Source organism: Cryptomeria japonica, chromosome 2 (genome assembly GCF_030272615.1).
Source record: "Cryptomeria japonica chromosome 2, Sugi_1.0, whole genome shotgun sequence".
In the NCBI taxonomy this organism is placed as follows: Eukaryota; Viridiplantae; Streptophyta; class Pinopsida; order Cupressales; family Cupressaceae; genus Cryptomeria; species Cryptomeria japonica.
Window position 1 is genome coordinate 156,310,245 of NC_081406.1, and position 23,036 is coordinate 156,333,280.

Here is a 23,036-nt window from a genome sequence, read left to right on the forward strand (position 1 = left end):
ATGCAATGCAAGATGCAAAATGCGCCAAGGCGGGTGCTAAACTAGGTGTGAAATTGTACCACCCTAGCAAGTGCGTACAATTTACGACGTTACACTTCCTACAACACCAACCATTCCATCTCCAAATGTACATCAACTGATCATACTTGCGGTATTTAAGTCAAAGGATATCTCGGTATGGTATAGTAATAGGATACTAGAAAGTGACTCAGAGACTGACTCACATGAGTGGGAATTTAATTCAGTACATCTCAATACTTCAGATGAGGAAGACACATCACCACCTCCACCTCACAAAGAAATCCCTATTTACGAAGAAGCACAGATTAAAATCTCTTGGATTCCTGAACTGGAAACATCTTCCACAGACCCTACGTCATATCCTATGCCTGATTCTGATAGGGAGAGTACCATCAATGACCTTCACCACAACGTTTTGACCCTCACTAACACATCTTATGAACTTAACTTGATCAATGGGGTAATGCCCATTATCCATCTTGAACTCATTGAATGGAACCAACCTAATCCCCCATGTCTTGACCATTTCCAAAATGATGAGGCGATCATTGAATTTTTGGAACTACAGGATAACATACCAAGCAGGGATCACAAGGATCGATTCGCCATTGAACTAAATATCACAACATACTTTGGGGCAGATACCAAACCTTTCAGCTATAAAAATATAACAATAAAACATGGATCTTCCAGTGAAAACCACACTGTGGCACTATTTGATCCCACAAAAGTAAAAAGAAAGAGCGTATCCAATGGTGAAAAGCTCTCTGAGGCACTTGAGGATGCAAGGTTTGACATACTCCCTTCTAGTACACAGCAGGAACGATCAACAATCCTTATTGAAGAGACAAAAGAATACAACATGGGGACTCCTGAAACTCCTCACCACATACATTTGGCATCTCATTTGACTCTAGAGGAATAGCCCAAGTTTGTCAAATTCTTCCAAAAGTGCCAGATTAACTTGCAGACATGCCTGGTCTTGATCTGGATTTAGTCATGCATCACCTCATCGTCGCAGAAGGAGCCAAGCCTGTCAAGCAGAAACTTTGCAAGATGCATCCCCAGATTGTAGTATTAGTCAAAGTAGAACTTAAGAAACTCTTGGATGTTGGTTTCATTAGACCAATTGATTATGCAGATTGGATATCCAATATTGTGCCTGTCGGCAAACCAAATGAGGGCATCCATATTTGTACTGACTTCAGAGATCTGAACAAAGCATGTCCTAAAGATGACTTCCCCCTACCAAACATCGACATGATCGTGGAACTAACAACATGACATGCCATGCTTTCTCTTAAGGATGGCTTTTTAGGGTACAACTAGATAAAGATCACACTAGAGGATCAACATAAGACGACCTTCACATGTCCTTGGGGAACATACTGCTGGAATGTAATGCCTTTCGGTCTAAAGAATGCAAGAGTGACCTATCAAAGAGAAATGACCACCATTTTTCATGACATGATGTATACCATAATGGAAGATTATGTTGATGACTTACTGGAAAAATCACTAACAAGAGAAGGTCATCTAGACATATTAGAGAAAATTTTTGACAGACTGGAACAATATCATGTTCGACTCAACCCAAAGAAATGTGTCTTTGGAGTAACCTCAGGGAAACTTCTAGGATACATTGTCTCAAGAAAAGGCATTGAGGTCGACCCAGCAAAAGTCAAAGCAATCATGGACATGCCACCTCCAAAGAACATCACTCAGCTAAGGACACTACAAGGGCGGCTACAATTCATTCAAAGATTCATTGCACAACTGGCAGATAAGTGTCACCCCTTTACACACCTATTACACAAGAACATCCGTTTTCAATGGGATGCCATATGCTAGCAAGCATTCCAGATACTTAAAGACTATCTCATGAATACACCATTGCTAATCCCACCAGATCTGAGTAGACCTTTATTGCTCTATATTTCAACAACTAATATAACATTGGGCGTACTACTAGAACAACACAATGCAAAAGGGAAAGACTGTGTTGTTTACTACATCTCTCGCACACTAGTTGGCTATGAACTCAATTACACCCCTATTGAGCGAGCTTGCCTAGCAGTAATCTTGGCAGCCACTAAACTGAGGCATTACCTATTAACACATAACGTACAAATCATTGCAAAGATCGATCCACTAAAATACTTACTCATAAAAGCATCATTGACAGGCCGCTTGGCCAAATGGGTGATGATTCTCAGTGAATTTGACATCGAAAATGTGGACCGTAAGGCTATCAAAGGTCAAGTTGTTGTAGATCAGTTGGCCGATGCACCTCTCATAGGCGATCATCATCTCATTTCCAATTTTCTAGATGAAGAAATCTTCATGATTACAAGACCACAACCATGGAAACTATACTTTGATGGTTCATACAATAGGCATGGCTCAGGGGCAGGCATTTTGTTTATCACACCTCAAGGTGACAACATCCTGAAGTCTTACAGGCTCACATTTCCATGCACGGACAACATAGCAGAGTATGAGGCCTTGATCACAGGACTCCGGCTAGCCGTCCAATGGAAATTGAAAGAGCTACAAGTATATGGCGACTCCCAACTAGTCATTCGACAAGCAACAGATGAATATCAGACTAAGGATGACAAAATCATGCTGTACAAATAAATGGTGGATAGATTAAAGGCATCATTCACTACTATCACCTTTGAACAGATACCCAAAGAACAAAATTGAGTTGCTGATGCTATGGCTACCATTGCATCTCTCCTAGATCTTCGACAGAATTCAACACGCTACTAGTTCTTGGTAGAACAACTTTGGATTCCCACTTATGATATCCCCAAATCCGAGATGATATGTTGCCTTATTGGTTCTGAATCCCCATGGTATGGTGAGTTCTACACCTATCTTCGTGATCACACACTTCCTCCTAACCAATCAAATAACCAACGTAAACCCTTCATTCGCCAATCGGCTCGATATACCATTATTGCTGAAACCCTATACCGACGCAGTCTTGATGGTACTCTCCTTTGATGTCTGGAACAAGATGAGATAACAAAGGCCTTGGAAGAGGTACATGAAGGAATTTGTGGAATTCATGCAAGTGGTCTGTCACTAGCCAAGAAACTCATGCGCACTGGATATTATTGGCCATCAATGGAAAAAGACTCATACTAATTTGTCAGAAAATGCAAGAAATGCCAAGTTCATGGAGACCTGATACATGCACCAGCACAAGAATTGAAACCCATCACAACACAATGGCCTTTTTGTCAATGGGGACTTGACCTTGTGGATAAAATCCATCCATCTTCATCCAATGGCCATAAGTTCATCATTACCGCTACCAAATACTTCACAAAGTGGATCGAAGCTATTCCACTTACCCAAGTCACCGACAAGAAGATCACCTTATTCATCCTTAATTACATCATCTGCCGGTATGTTTTACCCATGTCCATCATCACAGATAGCAGTCTTCCTTTCAAAAATCAAAATGTCCATGAGTTTTGTGAGAAGTTTCACATCTAACACCGCTTTTCCACTCCCTATTACCCACAAGGCAATGGTCAGGCCAAAGAATTGAATAAAAACATATTGAGAATCTTCAAGAAGACAGTCAATGATGCTGGTTGTGATTGGCATGTTCAATTGAATCCAGCACTATGGGCGTATCGAACTAGCATTCGAACCCCTACAGTCACAACTCCCTACTCATTGGTTTATGTAGCAGAAGCTATCTTACCTATTGAGGTTGATATACCATCTCTACGGGTTTCCTTGCATAATCTCATAGATGATGAAGCATAAAGAGTATCACGTCTTCAAGACTTATAACTACTTGATAAGAAATGACAAGCTGCATACAACCACTTCAAAGCCTATCAACAACGAATGAGCAGAAGCTATAACCATCGAGTTAGACCTCATACATTTGAGGTAGGTGATCTTGTTCTTAGGGAAAATCCTCGTAACCAACCAAACAGAGAACATCAGGGAAAATTTGAATCAAACTGGCTGGGTCCATATGTTATCACTGCTGTATTTGGGTCCGGGGCATATCAGTTGGCTACTTCAGAAGGAGAACTGCTAGCAGATCCGATCAACAATATGCATCTCAAAAGGTTTTATACATAAGTTGTACAGAGCATCAGGCTCCCATACATACCAGAAAAACACCAAAAACATTCAGATAAATGTCCTAAAGAACAAAACAAAAAAAATCAAAATAGTAAAGAAAAATCACGCATCCAAACGGTGAACAACCACTCCGGTGGCACCTTGGCTTAGTGCGATGGTGAAAAATTGGCAAATAGGCACCATTCGTAAAGGTTATAGCTCCATTGTATTTTAGACTTGTTGCGATCACATTCATTGCATCCACTCATCCATCAGTCAAACAATGGCTTGTTATTGATCTGCAATCAAGGATAGTACTTCATGCGTCTTGCATCCCACTTTTTCATAGTCATGTCTAAGCTGGGGGCAATGCCCTTAACCTATTTGATGGAAGTGGATTCCGCATTACTTGTGATTCATTGATTTCTTCATTCAAAACCACTCACAAAATCCAAAAACATTCAAAACTGTCTCACAAAATCCCAAAACATTAAAAAATGTCTCACAAAATTCCCAAAACATTCAAAAAACACTCACAAAATCCAAAAACATTAGAAAACATAAAAAATCAATCAAAAACATGGCAACGCTTTTGTACATACACATTCAAGCAGATACCAAACAAGCATTGTGAAATACTCAAATGATGATCACTTATCATATCAATCAAACAATCAACATCTACACACAACCTGTCTTAATAAGGATGCATCCTTCCTTACCAAAACAAAGACAAGATGACATTTTCTTTAACAAGAAAATTACGTTTAAGCTATCAAGTACTTGGTTGATTTGTAGGTTATTTATTCATTTATATTAGGTTCCTACGCTACTCTGGGATATCCACAAGTGATTAGAGTGGCCGGGATGTTTCCTAAGCATTGTTTGTATGTCTTCTACGAATTATTCCAATGAAGTTCTGGGGCATGTACTAATGGTGTCTACGTGGGAATTTCACTAAGCTACATGATCTTATGCAAAATATAGTCATAGATCACTATGACTTGCTGACTACAACGTATACCTCGGCCATATGAGCATGAACCATTATGGAGGGTCCATATTCTTTATTTATTTATGTTGCTTGTTTGCAGGTATAGTGCTCCAAACTTGGTTCTTATTGCCTCATCCAAGATTGATACTACCATGCTTGTTGGTGTAAATAATTATTCATCATGGATATTATTACACTTTACTTAAGTTTACTTAGGATAATGCATTTCATTGTAGTTTGGGTATGAGACACTTGGGTGTTTGTGCCACATTGGGATAGTGTGTGTAGGAGAAATTCCACCTTTTATGGTGTTGATCTTGTTGTTACACTCTACTCTTGTTGTTACACTCCACATTCAGTGGGTGATCCACCTCATGTGGACTATTACATTATTTCTCCTACCTACCCACACCTATTTCCTACCTACCCTTGTTTCTTATTGAGCCACATGTCATGTTTGTGTGCTCACATATCCCTAGCCTTGCCTATATAAGCAAACTCATCTACATTGTATGTAACTATGTAATTGATATTATTGATCATTTTCTATTGATGAGAATACAGTTTATTCTTGTCCCATATTATGTCTCTATTTTGTACATTTCATTGAGCTCTTGATCTTGGCAAAATCTCACATGGTATCAGAGCCATTGGGGCTTCATTGATTCGTCTTGAAGAGGCATTATTGCGATGTCAAGAGGCAGATCTGAGGAGCAGCATCTTTTGGAGGCGTCCTAGACCAGATTCGACCCCGCCATTGCATCCAGAAGGCTGTTTCCATGAATTTTGGTTATAAAGTCGGCCTATTTTGGTGAAATTTTTTTTTTCACCAATTTTGCTATAATCGTATGGATTTCCAAAAATTTTATTATTTTTTCGGAAATTTTTTTCTTTTTCTGAAAATATTTTTCAAAAAATCAAAAATCAAAAAATTTGAAAAAAAATTCGAAAAAAAAATAAAATTGAAAAATAAAAAAAAATCAAAAAAAGTTCTTTTTTGGGGGGTCCGCAGACCCCCCCATGACCTGTCGTACTTGCAGGTCTGCGCGTGCTGTACCCGTAGAACCGCGTGTTGCAGAGCCCGATCCGCACGCTGGTCACCATCACCGTCACCGCCATGCTGAACTCTGCAGTACCTCGACCGCTCCGGATGTCGTGCCTGTACCTTCCGCCCGCGCCGAGAGCCGTGCCACCGCTGCTGCCCGTAGGTCCTCCCAACGCCTCCCCCGCTTCCCGGCCGCAGACCGACACCCACGCCGCCGCAGAACGACCTGCGCCGGACTCTCCCGCTACTTGTCGGACTCCGCCACCGACTTCGTCGCCACGCCAACTCCTCCCGACACTGGTGCCGGCTCCTCCTCATCGGCGCCTCAGCTCCCCCGTCGCCGCTGGCTTCCCTCGGCTTTGGCAGCTCCCTCCGTCGGCAATCACCCAGACCGGAGGACCCGCGCCTGTCACTGGCCTGTAGGTACAAACCGTCCACGTCAGGTTTCCGTAAAATCCGTACGGCCACCACATAGACGCCGCGCGGCTCAACCAATCAGCAAATCCGTATAGTACGGACTGCACAGTCACCTACAGAGTCATCTGCCACGTCAGTTGTCCATACAGTACGGATGCCCAATCAGTAGAGGGCGAAGTTTTTGCGAAGGTCATACGACCATCAAATTTAACCTAGTGACTTTCTGACATCAGCGCCACATCAACATTTTTCAAAAATTTCACAGGCCCCTCTCATTGAGCTTTTTGATTTTGTAGTTCAACTTCAAATGGCCATAACTTGCTCATTTTTGCTCCTTTTTGGGTGCAATTTTTTTTGAAATGGGCTAGAATTTCATGCTCTCCACAGTGGTGAAGAAATTTTTTGATTTTGATGCACTGATTTTTCAAAAAATGTAGTTTTTGGTGACTATACCTGAGTAATCCCAGTTTTTGCAACTTCAGAGGCTTCGTTTGGGGTCATACGACCTCCTTTTCAGGTGCCATTTTTTTTGAAAGTGCGTATTTTTTTGTCTAATTTCACATGATGCTATCAGATTAATGCCATTGTAAGTAGAAATTATACTTTCAGATTTTGACCATTTTTGGCTCTCTTGGTACTTGTATATTTGCTTGAATCTCAGTTAGATTCATTGCACTATTGATTGAAGTCTCTTGTATCTCATTTGAGAAGTTGTAAAATTTGCATCATAAGTCCACTTTGCCTTGTTTTGCAAGTGGCTCATTGTAATTGCACTAAGTATAAAGTGCCAAAATCATCACTTTGGGGGGGGGGGGGGGTACTTTGATTGACTGAATTTGGGGGGGTGTCTTTTGTGCCTTTGTGCTCTTGTGTTCCTTTCTTTTTGCTTCTATGGGTTCTTCTAAGTTTCCTCTCTTAACTCCACATAATTATGCTAGGAAAATTGATGCATGGAGTAAACTTATGGAAAAAGGACTCACTCATTACATTGATGGAACTATTGTTGCTCCCGCTGATCCTAAGGTTGATCCAATTGGTCACTTATATTGGCTCACTAAAAATATCATGGCAATTGGTACCTTAAGAAAGTATGTATCAAAGGATATCATTTTTCATATTGAGAAATGTACTCTAATCAAGGATGCTTGGCAAAAGTTTCAAGACTTGTACGGTCAAGTTGATGAGATTAGGGGATATCAAATTGATAGTGATCTCACCGTGTTAGATCCCAAGAACTTTGATACTATACAAGATTATGTCACTAAGGCAAATGAGTTGAGGGCACAACTCAAAGATTGTGGCATTGATAAGAAGGATACTCAATTGATATTCAACTTGATAGGCAAGCTTCCACAAGAATATGCAGCATTTGTTTCTAGTTTCCAAACCCATAGGATGACAATGGGTTCAAGCTACAAAATGCCTACATTTGATGCTTTCAATGAAATGTTGATGATGGAACAAACTAAGTTGATAAGCATGGGCATTCTTAAGGCTTCTAAGTCTCAAGCATTAGTGGCAAATCAAGGGAACAAAGGAAATCAAAGAAAGGACAACTCAAACAAGAAGAAATGGCAATCAAAGCCTAAAGAAAAAGCACCATTTTCTCCACAACAAGGAGATTCATCCTCTTCCAAGAGAGATAATTCACCAAAGAGGGAGAGATCTACTTGTGCTTATTGTAAAAAGATTGGTCATGAGGAGCATCGTTTCCATTCTAAGAAGATTGATGAGCTCACACATATCATCAAAAAGCATAACATTGATTTGCCTAAAATCTACAAGAAGGATGATTCATCAACTTCCACTTCCTCACATTCAAAAGGAAAAGGGCAAGCATTCATGGCTTCTACAATTGGGAAGACTCACTCTTTTGGAACAAGAAAAGGAAAAGCTCTATGTGCTACTATCAGTCATGAGTCAGAGAGATGGCTTCTAGATTCAGGGGCTTCACATCATATGGCATCTTCGCAGTCCATGTTCTCTACATTTGAGCCTTGCACCATGCCACAGATTTTGATGAGCAATCATACATACATGGATGTGATTGGGAAAGGATATATTGACATTGGGGATAACTCCTTCAATGATGTGTTGTGTGTACCCCACTTGACAAACAATCTCCTTTCTATCTATCAAATCACACATGGCACAACTAAGAGAGTTGTGGAGTTCACACCTGACTCAGTTTTCATTAGAGACTTGGAGACTAGAGTTATCATTGCGACTGGGGTGGTTGATCATGCATCTCGGTTATACTCCTTTTTAGATTTTGTTGATGATGATGATCTCACATTTGATGATTCTACACATGATGATCACATTTCTTGTGATGGTTCAGATTTTGAGGAGAACTTTGGACACTTGAACATGGGGATTCTCACATGTGACCCCATTCTTGAGCCTTGTATTTCATCTCCTCATATTGATATCACATCACATATTGCACCTATTGATGCAGATAGTGCGACAGTTTTGCCTTCATGTGATTCAGTGCAGCAGGATATTCATTGTCTTCCAGCTTCAGATTCATGGGATGATTACTTGACAGACATTGCAGGTTTGTTTGTGGAATCCTACATTGCAGATTTGGGAGACATCATTGATGACATTCATCTTCTCTTTGATGAAGGTGATCCTTCTTCGATTGTTGCGAGGGCACACTCTGACCCTCTTGTTCATTCTCTACATGATCATTCTTTCGAGGTTGACATGATTGTGGATACTTATGTACAACAGTTGGAGGAGGTCTCTTTATTTTTTGAGGAGATATGTGAGTCTTTGGGACATGTTCTACATCCATCTCCACTAGATCTTGGAGTGCCTTTTTCAGCACTGTGGCATAGTTTACCACCTTTGGAGGGGGTATCTTTCAGCATCGACATGGAGACATTTGAGCAGTTTTTAGAGATTCCTTTCATCATGAGTTTTCTTCATACATCTTCCCTTCATGATTGGGCAGACTTCATGGATACACCTTTGGTTTTGTTTCTTCCTAAGGGGAGGAATGTTGTTCAACGTTCGTGGAGTAGTTTCTTCATACATCGAGCTTCTATCATTGGTGCACATTCCACATTGAGGGGGGGCTTCCTAGCTTCTCTTCTTCTCTCATATGGGGGGGACTGTTTCCTCGCATGGGGTTTTGTTCTTCACATTCTTCTATGAGAGTTCTTTGTACTAGTTTTTCATCTCTCTTTTGGGGGAGGGTTTTTTTCCCATTGGGTTTTTCTCTCTTTCCCCACTTTGTGAGAGTTTTCATTGCATTGGTTTGCATGCATTTGCATTTGTACATGGGTACCTAACATGGCCTCGTAGCTGGGACCCATCTTGCATTTCTTAGTTGCATTGTAGACTTAAGTGCATTCCCCTAAGTTGCACTTAAGGGGGGGTGTTGGTGTAAATAATTATTCATCATGGATATTAGTACACTTTACTTAAGTTTACTTAGGATAATGCATTTCAGAGTAGTTTGGGTATGAGACACTTGGGTGTTTGTGCCACATTGGGATAGTGTGTGTAGGAGAAATTCCACCTTTTATGGTGTTGATCTTGTTGTTACACTCCACTCTTTTTGTTACACTCCACATTCAGTGGGTGATCCACCTCATGTGGACTATTATATTATTTCTACTACCTACCCTTGTTTATTATTGAGCCACATGTCATGTTTGTGTGCTCACATATCCCTAGCCTTGCCTATATAAGCAAGCTCATCTATATTGTATGTAACTATGTAATTGATATTATTGATCATTTTCTATTGATGAGAATATAGTTTATTCTTGTCCCATATTATGTCTCTATTTTGTACATTTCATTGAGCTCTTGATCTTGGCAAAATCTCACAATGCTCAATAATGAAAAATAAAAGCACTATGGATCGTCATTCCATCTCATATGTATATATTGCATTCTGTTGCATTCCATCCATCCATACATTCATATAGTTGCATATCATTCATACATAGTAATGACAATGGATACTCTATTTAACTCTTCTTCCATAGGAATGGGTCATAGGTCCTCCATATCTTCTATCTGACATTGAATCCCCCCACCCACCCTATCTTGATAATCAACATCATCATAATCCCTTCATAGTTTCCCATCAATCATATAAGCAAGCCAGTTACTCTATCTACACAGGCACATTAACTCTCACACAATTAGACTATCAACAGATACTCTGATCAAGTATCTTCGGGTCTCAACAGGTAATCGATCATGGTACACCTAGACTACAACAAGCATTTTTCATAATGACCTAGTCTCAACGGGGCTGTTATGATTCACCACAACCAACCCACAACACGCACACTATCAATTGCTCAATCAATCCAACACAATCACAACGGACAATTACATCAATTGTCTAAGTCTCAACAAGTATTTTGCTTCTTGTATCTTGACTTCATCGGGCAATTACATCAATTGGCTAAGTCACCAACAAGTCACTTTGATTCACTTAGACTTTATCTTGTCCAAGCAAACAACTGACATCAACTGTCATGCTTTGACTCGACCGGAGCAAATAAACTGATTGCACCAGATTGTCCAACCAATTTTGATTAATTGTACCGTATCAATCAAAAGCACAACACCACATTTGCAACGTATCTCCTGCATAACCTATGGGTACTCACTGGCTTGCCATTTCTTCGTATTCACTCTGTTTTCTTCCATTCTTTCACCATTATTGCTAATTTCTTCTATTCTACCTCCCTTCCACTTGTTCTTTTTCGAGAGATCACCCGATTTTCAAAAAAATTTGGCCCATCTCTCGAGGGGGTATACCACCCACTAAATTAACATTTATGGGGCATATTTCTTCACACCTATTTTTCTTTCTTTGAAACGACGTGATAAAACTGCACCTTCTCAAAGAGGGGTAAATGCAGTCACATTAATCTGTCCACTTAATTAAATGAATATTCTATATTTATTTGATTATTTAACCATCAATCAATAATTAATTAAATTAATATTTAATTAATTCATCTTAACCCTCTTCTCCTATTAATTAAATAAATTATTCAATTTATTTGATTTAATTCACTTAACCAAATTCAGACCATTAATTAAATAAATAAATCATATTTGTTTAATTAAATCTTCTCTCACATTTAAATAAATTAATATTTATTTAAATCCCCCAAAATCCCATCTCTCACATTTAAATAAATTAATATTTACATTTATTTAAATCACCTTTATCCTCCACCCACTTGCATTTTCCTACAAATGCAAGTTGCACAACTATTTTAAATAAATAAATTATTTATTTAAAATCCTATTTATCCTCATCCACTTGAAACCTTTAATGGTTTCCCTTAAAGTCTTCAAATTTAATGGCTTCCTTCTAGAGTCTTCTCAAACCTTTAATGGTTTCCCTTAAAGTCTTCAAACTTAATGGCTTCCTTCTAGAGTCTTCTTAAGCCTTTAATGGTTTCCCTCAAAGTCTTCAAGCATTTAATGCTTTATCTTCCTTTTTCTCATGTAAATAAATTAATATTTAATATTCAAATTTTTCTATCCAAATGCAAATTACACCATTTAAATTGAAATAAATTATTTTATTTTAATTGAAAATCCCAAAATTCCTTCCACTTGCATGCCTAAATCCTTTCTAGATTCTTCTAACTCCTTCTAATTAGCCTAATCCTATCCTAATCATTGTCACATTCCTAAATAAAAGGAAGTCACTTCTCAAAAACCTCCACAGTCTTCAATAACCATTAAAGGCTTTATGTCTTCAAATGGTTAACCTCTAAAGTCTTCCAAACCATTAAAAGCTCTTACACAGCCATTTATGGTTAACTCACCTTTTACCTTTGGTTAGAGACTTTCCTCTAACTTAACCATCCTTTTGAATCATGGGTTTCTTCAAAGCATTTATTTCTTTGACTAAGGTAACTATTTAACCCTTGCACATTCATTTATCCCTTGGATAAAAGGAATATCCATTAAACTAACCCTAACCCAACCCTTAGGGTAACCATCATGTCCCGTCAAGAATTTAATGCTCCTTATCTCTCCTCTCAAGCCCCCTCATGGTGACACTTGTCAACATGGGATTGGGTTGAAAGTTTCACATGGATTGAATATCTTTCAATCCCAACCCTTGTTAAGATTGCTCAATCTTAACCCTTCATTTCCCTATTTCTTCTATAAATAGAACCCTTCTCCTCAAGCAAAGAAGGAAGCATTAGAGTGTTGTTTCTATACTGGTATTAGCATAGAGATTTTTCATAGAATCACTATCTACACTTGCATAGCATTTGTTTATCATATTCAACCATCTTGAATCTCCATATGGCATCCATGGTTAGTGCTAAAAGCTGAGAGCTACACTCATTTGGGATTTGCAGAGGAGAGGAACAAGGGAGGAGCAACTATGAGCATCTTGATTAGCATTTGGAGGAGTATAGTTTATCTATTATATATTTGTATGCTTTTTATTTCATGTTTAATATCTCTCTTGATATGCCTGTTTAGGATCTTTTGTTGCTAACACTAACATTTGTTTCTTGTGCTCTTGTGTGTGTTGTCATCGAACAGATTTTCTAATCCTTTTTACAGAGAATCAATGGGTAATATTAGGCATATATAACAAATGACATAATCTATAGGCATCTATGTGTCTAATCTCAGCCTATGTAAGCTCTGGCACTAAGTGGCGCATGGCCGGGAATTTATCCCGACACTGGAGAACATCGAGTTTCTCCTGTTTAACAAGAGAATTTGATCTTTATCAATCATCACTCATCTATCTATCAAATCAAAGAGATCGCTAATCTATCACATCAACAATTGGTACATCTTTTCAAATGAAGCAAATTAGGCTATCAAATCAACCTAAAACTATCAATAATGGTTTTCTATCAATCAATGAGTTCAATCAAACTCTGTTCTTCTCTTCATCAGAAACTAAATCAGTTTCTTCAAGCTAATCTATCAATCTATCCAGTCAAATCAAATCAAATCAATCAATCATTTATCCTATCAATCAAGATTATCAAATTTCTATCAATCAAGACATCAATCAACTACCCATCAATCACAATTGCGCATGAAAATACATCAATTTAATCGTCATCTCAATGAATTTTAACATGAACAACATCAAACAAATTCATCTGGAGCATAAGCGCTAATATTTTTTTACAAAAGCGCTATTATATTGAACGCAGGCAATAAACCACACAAATGCGTGAATCTTTTACACAAAAGCGCTAAACCTTGCAACAAAAGAGTGAAACAATCATAAGCGCTACCCTATTCATCATATGCGCAAACACTCAAAGCAAAAGCACTGACACAACAAATGTGCTAACATACATACATCATCAAGGCTCTAACAAAATGAACATATGCACTAAAAATATCAAAGGCGCTAACAAACGAAAAGAAAGCATTAAAATAGGATGCCGAAAATCAAAAAATTTAAAATAGACTGACACGCGCCAAAAAACAAGCAAAATCGTACGAAAAATTAACACACAAACTCAAGATAAGGTACATACTGGATAACCATAGTCAGGAGGTTGTTGATATCGTCGAACACGCTCAAATCGATGGTTCTCCAACGGAATCACCATTTCGCCACCTCACCAAAGACAATTCTCTTCGCAAGCTGACAAGGATGCAAATGAGATTAAAATTAACTTTGGTTAATTTTATATATACCATTTGGAAGGGTAATTAATGCTATTAAAATGGGGCAATTTTATTTAATTTTCACAAATGAATTTAATTGAAGGACCTTTTCAATTATCGCGAGATCAATCGCTTATCCAAATTTTTCAACAATTTCATGATCAATCTCCCGAGGGGGCACACAATCAAGATTTTTATCTCCATCAGGCACTATCGAGACTTGATTTAATCTTTGAAACAATGTTGTCTCGACATCATTTCAAAGAGGGGCAAAATGTATACACATAAAAATGGCTATGAGCAATTAAATAAATATTTTTATATTTATTTAATAATTTTTCTTCTATTAAATAGTTAATTTATTTAATTCATTTCACTTTCTATTAATTAATTTAATTGAAACATTTTATTAATTAATTAATTTATCCTTTTCCTCTAATCAATTAATTAAATATCTAATATTTAATTATTCCTCAATCGTTTAGAATATCTAATATTTAATGGTTATAATTCTATCCTATAGTCTCAAATATTAAATGATTTCTAAATTATTTAATTTCATTTTCAACTCATCTCCCATCTCCACTTCATCTTTCCTTTGCCAACTCATCTATCATATGGCTAAATTAATTCAACAAAATTAAAATAAATAAAACATTTATTAGCCACTTTACTTATCTTCAACCTCCAAAATAAATGAAATATTGTGTACACACACATATTTCCTAACCTTCTTCTATATTCTCTCTAACATCCCTATATCTTAGGAAAGACTTGAGTCCACTTGTCCTCTCATGCCTAAATTCTCTCCAACCATCCCTAGATTCCCCCAGTCAGCAACCCAGTCAAGGTGAGATGAGTGACACTTGTCTTCTCCTTCCCCCTTTCTCTCAACCTTCACCTTTGCTCACAACCATCCAAATCTACAGATCTGATCATGATCGTTGATTTAGGCCACATCATCTTATCCTATCAAATTCTATTAAATTAAGAGTTTGAGTTGAGAAAGAGTTAGTCTTCAAGTGAGTTTTCAAGTTAACAATTTGAATAAACTTATGCATCCGTGAGTTTAATCTTGAAGCAAATAGAATAATCATTTAGCATTGCATATATCATAGTATCAATTAACTATCAGTTATCAGTCCATTCTTTATATGCCATCTTGGAAGCTATCAATGCTTGTCTGAGAGCACATCATCTGCAACCAAGAACAGTGGAGTTAGGACAGAATGAGACTTAAATCATGAAAATAAAAATAGTATTTTTATTTTAATATCAATTTCATGTAGTTTCATTGGTTGATTTTGGGTTTCGTGTAGCATTTCCTTTGTATTTTGTGAAACTAACATGTTGCAAGTATTATTCTGATGATGAAATTCAAGTCGACACAACCGGTATAAGAAGAGCAAGATATATGATAGAAGTGCACATGTGATTGAGCAGACAGAAGGAAGGCTACCGATACACATGAATTGTGTCATCTACTAGTTATCAAGCTTACTGGTAAGGCACAAACTGGGATGAAGTTTGGTTAATTGTTTGTGATGAAGAGGTGAAATGTTAAGAGAATCACAACAAAAACCAATGAGCAAAACAAAGAGGTTAGTATGAAGACATACTAGAAGGCAACATGAATTATCAAGAGGATGTGCTGCCGGTCAAGAGGATGAGTGGTGGTTATACCAGTAAGGTGAAATGAGCTGGTAGTCAACCTTGGTCAACAAAGAATGTTAAACTGACATAAGACATCCAAGAAGAGGTGGATGTCGACAAACATGATAGCTGGATGCCAGGTGGTGATATTGCACAGGTCGATGAAGTGTACATCAACGTAACAAATCAGCAAGCAGGTCAACTTTTATGAAGAACCCATAAGTCATGGAGGATGCCAAAGGATTGCAGCTCGAGGAAGGAAAGCTGGCAAGTGACTGAACTGATTTTGAAAGAAGATGTGACCTTTGTACCCATTTGCTGAAGGAAACAACAAAGCCATTAATGGCGTATGAAAAAGAAAAGCAAAAAATCATGGTACAGTCCTCCAGATTTAGAAAACGCACATTGAAATGCAAAACTTTGCATGTATTGATTGATGTCATGGAGATCATATCCTTGAAAAGAAGATCAAATCAAATCAGTTTTGAATCAAGTTGGAGAAGGCAAAACCTAGCACGACATTGTTTGAAGGCAATTTTTGGCAGGAATCCAAGATTATAAATATGTGATCTTGAGACAAAAATTGAAGATGTTTGACGTGAAGGAGAGTGAAAAGAGCTTGAGCACAAAAGGATCATCTTCCTTAGGATTTATTCTAATGAAGTTGTAGAGTGAGGTGGCAGTTGAACCTGTGAAAGAGTTTAACCGGTAGAGATAGAGTACTGGTAAACTATTGCAGGTCTAATAGTTAAGCTAACTGACAAGGTGTGATTGATCAAGAAGGCATCGAAGTGTGACATAGTGTGTTGTGAGGCTGAGAGAGAGAAGAGAGGCCAATAATTAGAGAGAGCAATCTGATAACCACCAGTATGAGATCCAGTGAAGAAGAGAAGACTGTTAATTGACAAAAATCTATTTGATCAAGTGTTGTAGAACTCATTTGCAACCTGAAGCTATAATTGTATCAAAATTGTATTTCACTTTACATCACCAAGTTGGAGCTTGGTGCAGGGGTTGGAGCTCCTTGGGTTGGTGCCCTAAATCTTTGTAATTCGGTATTTTACTTGTGAGGCTGGATTGGAGCAGTAGTCTCCAACAACATTTCTCACCGAGGTTTTTCTCATATTGGGTTTTCCTCGTACATCTGGTATTGTGGGTTGCATTTGTGTGTTTTCCTCTTTTGATATCCATATTTGTCTTACCAGTTTGATTGTTTAGTGCCTAGGGTGATAAGTGGTACTCTAAGGTTATTTTAAAAAGGAAAAAGAATTTAGGAACCACTGATTCACCCCCCTCTCAGTGGTACATTGTGTTCAACATTTCTAAGCTACCCCTGCAAGCAAATCAGAAAATGTTAGTTGACACGTGGTGGGCTATCCACCCTATTTTTCAATTATAGAGCTATGTCTTTTAACAAAAAGAGATAAATTCTAATAAAAACTAGAACTGAACTAAAACAAAATGAAAAAAATCTAGTCTAACAATTGCAACTTACCTACTGAGAAAATGTGACTTGATGTCAGATCAATTGCAATCTGACAACGCTCATTAGTAAATTTTTTTTTTTTTTTTTGAATTTTGAGAAATAGCAGAAAAAGATAGAAGATAGAAGGATTATTTTGCAATGATATTACACCACTTGAGCCATCACATCAATGTCATCGTAAAATTTGTACTTGGCAATGAATCGGTGGATGCTTCTATGGTATTGGGAGAATGCTTCTTTTTCTTCAATTTTGTGAAGCTCTCTTTCTACTTTTAGGAGTCTTTGGTATGCTCTCTATTCTCTCCTATGTTGTCTTTCTTTCCTTGCACCCGAGATTTTTATCTTATCTTCCCTGCAAGAAAATTGTTACCAAGTTGTGGGGTATTTATCAAACGAAGGACAAGTTGTAGAGGGTAGGTTATTCAAACCAATAATAGCCCAAAATTATTGATAGAAAACATGATGTAATACATCCTCAAGTGTATTCCTTATGATTTTCTCATATATTTAACAAAAAATCTTACTAAAAGATCATCTAGTATGCAAAAGACATGAGAGAATGAGGTTTAAACAAGGTGTGACTTTAGACAAATTTTACAATTTTTTTTTATGATAGATATGAAAAAATAATCATACCAAATGATAGAGTATCAAATTATCTTTCTGACGCATTTTGAAGCTTGAAAATCTGATATGTTATGCAAAAGTTATGCTTGTTTTTGTAAAAGCAGTTTTTTTGACAGTCAAATGCGAATTATTTATTTATGACAAATACAAATTAATTATGACAAATGCGAATCATTAATGACAATTGCGCATTATTGATGACAATTGCAAATTATTTATGGAAAATGTGAATTACTTAAAGCAATTGCGCATCGTTATGAACGATTGCGAATTACCGTGCAGGTGATTGCGCAACACTTCCTGTAGTGTCCATACAAAACCTGCAAATCATGAAAAATCATGTTAGAAGGTTAGAAAAAATATGATTTCACGTCAGGTTCACCAAATATTTCATGCTTAAAAATCATTAATGCAGAAATAGGAAATAAGGACGAATCACCAAATCTTTAACTATCAAAGCAATTTCAAACATAAACCAATAAAAATTAACATAAGATAAGAATAAATTCAAATAAATGAAACTCCCTCATCCTGCATCGTGGCTTCTATTGTGCTTCTCCAAATTGTGTTTGTAGGTGGCTCTCAGGTATTGCACTGGGATTCCTGCATAGATTAGACAATTGTTTGAAGACTGTGATTCTATGATTCTAGCTTGAATTGAGAAAATGATGTTGTTTATATAGATTTTCAACACAAAGGGGGTGAGAAATAGAACTTAAGTGTTGATTGATAGATAACTAAAATTGATTGATCAATGAACTAGTCATGATTGATTTGTTAACTCATTTGATTGATCTGTTAACAAGATTGATTAGAGAGTGAACTCAATAGATTGGCTAGTAAACTCATTTGATTGATCAGTAGACTGAATAGACTAGGGAGATGATTGAATAGATGGATTAGATGATTGAATTGATGGATTAAAAGACTGAAATGACGGATTAGTCATAAAAAGATGATTTTGAGTTAAAAAGGATGATTGATGAGTTAACTGATTAGACAACCAATTTGATCAACCAGTTCTGATTTTAGCATGTGTTGTAGTATTTTGAAATTGAATTTGATTTTCATTTTCAATTTGGATTTGAATTTGGTCATTCGAATGCTGAAATGCACATGAAATTAACTGAAATTAAGATTTGGTGAAATGTGAATTTGGAAATGTGAAATTAATTGAAATGATATGAAATTTGAATTTGGGAAAAATGAAATGAAATTAGTTAGAATTATTTGGAGTTTTAATTTGGGGAATTGGAGGAATTTAATTAATTAATTAAAATAATTTAAATGAAATTATTTAAACTTAGGAGATTGAATTAATTAAATAATAAATATTATTTAAGTAAGAAATAAATCATAATTAATTTAATAATTGATATAATTCATAATTGAGATAGGGTTAATTGATTAAATGATGAAATGGTAGAAATTCGATAATTAGGAGTGTTGAAGGGTGATGATTAGAAAAAATAGTTAGTTTAATCAAATAATTAAAGAATTACTTAATTAAATAGATGAATAATTAGTGTAGAATTAATAAGACATTTTTAGGTGTCTACATTAGCTACCGGTTCAAATGTTTCATCATAATCAATTCTTTCCTTCTGAGAATATCGTTTACAAACCAATCTAGCTTTATTCCTTGCAACTTGTCCATCTTCATTCAATTTATTCCTAAAAACCCATTTAGTTCCAATAACATTCTTATTTTTAGGCCGAGGAACTAAAGTCCATGTGTTATTCTTTTCTATCTGATCTAATTCTTCTTCCATAGCTTTCATCCAACATTCATCTTTACAAGATTCAATTATTGATGCCGCTTCAACTTGAGAAATAAAGCATACCTCATCAACTACCAACCTTCTTCTTGTCATCACTCCTTTGTTTATCTCCAATGATCTGATCTTCTGAATGATTCAACCTTACATACCTAGGAGTCTTCTAATTTTCTATTCCCCTGTCCTAATCTTTAGTTACAGTTGAATTTTCTGATACTACCGGAGTAATTGGTTCAACATTCTGTTCTGGTGTAGGTGCTACCGGTTTAGTTATGATAATTTCCACTGCCAGTTCTCTCTCATAAGTTTTGATTTAACTTCTGTTCTGCTCATCCACCTTGACATTTGTGCTCTCCATAATTCTCTGCAATCTTTTGTTATAACATCTATATGCTTTGCTTTCATTAAAATAACCAAGAAATATTCCTTCATCACATCTAGGATCAAACTTTCCGATGGAATCATCTCTTTTGATATAGCATTTACTACCAAAGATTTTGAAATACGTAACTATCAGTGTATGACCAAACCATAACTCATAAGGTGTCTTACCATTATCTCCTATGAACTATGTTGAATGCGTATACCGTCGTGCTTACAACTTCTCTCTAGTAGACATGAGGCAAATTAGATTCCATCATCATATTTCTAGTTGCATCCAAGATAGTTCTGTTCTTCCTTTCCACAACTCCATTTTGCTGAGGTGTCCGAGTGCAGACAACTGTCTAATTATCCCATTCTTCTCACAATAGCTGTTAAATTCATTGGATGTGAAATATCCACCCTGATCCGACCTTAAGCATTTAATATTCAATCGTGTCTCTGTCTCAACTTTATCTTTAAAGATTTTAAAATTTTCAAATGCTTCAGACTTCTCCCTTAGAAAAGTAACCCACATCATTCTAGAATAGTGATCAATGATAAGCATGAAATATCTATCACCCTAAAAACTTTTGATTCTAGTAGGACCACACAAATCAATATGAATAAGATCAATAACATCATTATATTTGTCTTGAATACTCTTAAAATAAGTTTTGACTTGTTTTCCCATTTGACATTCCTTACATACTGGACTATAGGGCTTTACAATCTTAGGTATATCTCTAATTGTCTTAGTAGAACTGATTTTCACAATGCAATCAAAATTCACATGACACAACCTCTTATGCCATATAAAACTCTCATCAATTTGTGCAATCAAACATGTCTTCTCACCGGAGTTCAAATGAAAGATATTACCTTTAGTCTGTGTACCGGTTGAAATCTCCAATCCAGATCTATTGATAATCTTGCAATTTCCATCCTTGAACTATAACTGAAATCACTTATCCACCAACTGTCCTACACTCAAAATATTATTCCTTAAACCTTCAACATAATAAACATTATTAGTGTTATGCTTGTTAGGATTCCCAAAGATACTGAGAGGGGGGGTGAATTAGTATCTTGCCGGTGAGTAGATTTTCTTAACTTATTAAATGAATTGCATCTCAAAATAGTATACCGATAAACTAGAATTAATGCTGTAAATAAGAACAATAACCACAACATAGAAAGCACACCATAACACAATGTTTTTAACGAGGAAACCCAGTGTGGGAAAAACCGCAGTGGGATTTGTGACCCACAATATTCGCTCACTAACCAATAAGTGAATATTACTGATACAATAGGGGCCTCCACATGCATGAAGGCCAACTTCCTAAAGCTCACTACTTAAGTACAAAAAGGGAAGTCTCACTGACTTACAAAAGTGGATTATGAAAATCTAATGTCATGTACTGCTTTGGATCAGCATCTGCTATGCTAGGTTCAGTACTAGTTTTAATCTCATACAACTTCCAAAACCTTATTCCAAACTCTGCCTTAATATTCGCACATATTATCCATCTCACATATTTGTCATTACAAATGTTCTACAAGATCTCATACTTATATGAGTCCTAATACAATTCACCTTGTCAGCTTACAAAAAGATTTTACAATTAAATACAAAATGCAATAAACAAAATCTTGTTGGCCATGGTGCCGGTGTCTGTGCCTATGCTAGTGCCATAGGATTGTAAGGTTGCCATCAATGATAATACCTTCAATCACCTACAATTTCTCATTGGAGTGTGCATTTTCCAATAATCTCCCCCTTTGGCATTGATGGCAACACTCATGAGAAAAATCCAAAAGTGTATCCAAAACTATCTTACCAAAACTGTCAAAATTTTGTGCTCCCATTGAGCAGATGATCTCTTCTCATCCTCATTCCTTTTTCTCATCCTCTACAACTCCCCCTTTGGCATCAATGACAAAGGCTATCATTCAATGTCAATTGAGTGTAGTTCCTGTCTTGATCCTTGTAATTGGTTGGCTACAATCTGATAAAGTTCCGCTAAAGCAACATTTAGACTATTGTAGAATCTTTCACTATCCTTTAGTGTTTCTTCAGTCCTCTGAATTGTACCGGTGAGAAAGTGCATTTTCTCTTCCAATGTCTTAAGTCCTAGAACAAGAGCCTCAGAAATATCTTTTCTCAAAGAGATGAGGATATCCAGTTTAGGACCTAGTCTGCACTTAAGTTCTTTTGCCTTAAACTTTATCCTTTCCTTGTCTTTCTCAAGTTTTTCTATTTTCTCTTCAAATCTTGCAATTTCCTGTTCTATTACCGATATTGAATCCGATGAACCTATCAGGTTGTTAGCAATATCATTGATTTTCTTTTGAGCTATGTTGATCTCTTTATCTATATCTTTTGTCAAAATGTCTGTTTTGCATGTATCTCTGTATAATTTCTTGAAGTCCAAAATTGTCTTGCCTAGTACCGGTAATAAGGTATCCATATGTTCCTTATTCTTCTTGACTATCTCCTTAAAGAATTTTTCCTTCTCTTTATTCATTTTCTCTTTGAATGTCCCCTCATTGATTTGATCAATTGTTAGAAGATTGCCGATTATGTACTTAGACAATGTGTCTAATTGACCTAAAGAATCTTTATTTTGTATATTACACTTAGGTGCAATCATCTTCAAAATTGGTAATGTATCATCAATAGCCTTATATGCTAGTGCGTTACACTCTGTTATTTTCTTGATTGAATCTAGCAATACCTCTGTCACATTAGTAGGTCTGAATTCGGACATAGAGGTTCTGAATGATTGTCCATCTACCTTCACAATATGTAATCCACTGGTGGTGGTAATAGCTTTGTTTTCCTCTTTCTCTAGAGGGTTAGTTTGTGTTTCCATTTCCACTAACAAAGGTTTAGGT